We start from the raw sequence: 1,577 nt of genomic DNA, 5'->3' as shown, positions 1-1,577 counted from the left end.
GCTTGAACCTGGGAGGTGGAGCTTCAGTGAGCTGAGATCCGGCCACTGCACTCCAGCCCGGGCGACAGAGCGAGACTCCGTCTCAAAAAAAAAAAAAAAAGAAAAAGTCAGGAATGTGCAGGGGATTGGAAGTGCTGGTGTGTGTCTGAGCCTCAAGCGTGAGACAATGCAACCTGTGCAAAGGTTAGGGGCTGTGTGTGGGTGCTTGGGCGTCCTTCTGTGAGTGTCATGAGTATCAGGGAGGCTTTATGTGTTTTTGTTTTATTTATTTATTTATTTTTTTGAGAAAGAATTTTGCTCTTGTGCAGACTGGAGTACAATGGCATGATCTTGACTTACTGCAACCTCCACGTCCTGAGTTCAAGTGATTCTTCTGCCTCAGTCTCCTCAGTAGCTGGGATTACAGGCATGCGCCACCATGCCCAGCTACTTTTGTAGTTTTAGTAGAGATGGGGTTTCTCCATGTCAGGCTGGTCTTGAATTCCTGACCTCAGGTGATCTGCCTGCCTCGGCCTCCCAAAGTGCTGGGATTACAGGCGTGAGCCGCCGCACTTGGCAGGCTTTATGGTATTTAAGCAGGGATGTGATGGCCAAATGTGGGTGTTTTAGGCAGCCACGTGGAGAACTGTTGGGGAGTTATATCTGGAGTTGGAGAGGCCAGTGAGTGGCTCTTTAGTGGGTTGAGTATAAAATGCTGAGGGCCTGAACTGGAGTTGTGGTCCCAGACCTTAGGGTAAACTGGTGGAACTTGGTGTTTGGCAGTGAGGGCTAGGGGACAGCAAGGCACCTGGGATCCTGCCCTGGGGAGTGTGGAAGGATGCCCCCTCTCCTGAGGAGGGGAGGTGGGGATGGTGCCCATGGCTGCTGGGATTAGGATACAAAAAACTAGCTGGGCGAGGTGGCGGCGCCTGTAGTCCCAGCTGCTGAGGCAGGAGAATGGCGTAAACCTGGGAGGCGGAGCTTGCAGTGAGCTGAAATCCAGCCACTGCACTCCAGCCTGGGCGACGGAGCGAGACTCTGTCTCAAAAATAAATACATACATACATACAAGGAATTATACACGTTTCAAACATAGAGATGTTCCATGAAGGCAGGAATGTTTGTCTTTTTGATTCACTGCTGTATCCCCATAGCCTACAAAATGCCTGACACATAGTAGGTGCTCACTGAGTATTGTTGAATGAATAAATACAAAGTATAAAAAATAACATAATAAACTCCTGAGTACCCATCTCCAAAATGTTAATAATGTTTGTTTTGACTCTTGGCATTTCTTAAATAAAAAGTATGAGGCGCACGGCACGGTGTGGCTTACAGCTTTAGTCCCAGCACTTTGGAAGACCGTGGTGGGTGGATCACTTGAGCTCAGGAATTCAAGACCAGCCTGATCAACATGGTGAAACCTTGTCTCTATAAAAAAAAAAAAAAAAATTAAAGCATGGTAGCATTCACCTGTAGTCCCAACTACTTAAGAGGCTGAGTGGGGAGAATTGCTTGAGCTGGGTAGGTCAAGGCTGCAGTGAGCCATGATCACGCCACTGCACTCCAGCCTGGGTGACAGAGTGAGACACTGTCTC

This window comes from Colobus angolensis, unplaced genomic scaffold, assembly GCF_000951035.1.
Source record: "Colobus angolensis palliatus isolate OR3802 unplaced genomic scaffold, Cang.pa_1.0 Scaffold187, whole genome shotgun sequence".
NCBI classification, from domain to species: Eukaryota; Metazoa; Chordata; class Mammalia; order Primates; family Cercopithecidae; genus Colobus; species Colobus angolensis.
This window is presented reverse-complemented; position numbering follows the sequence as displayed.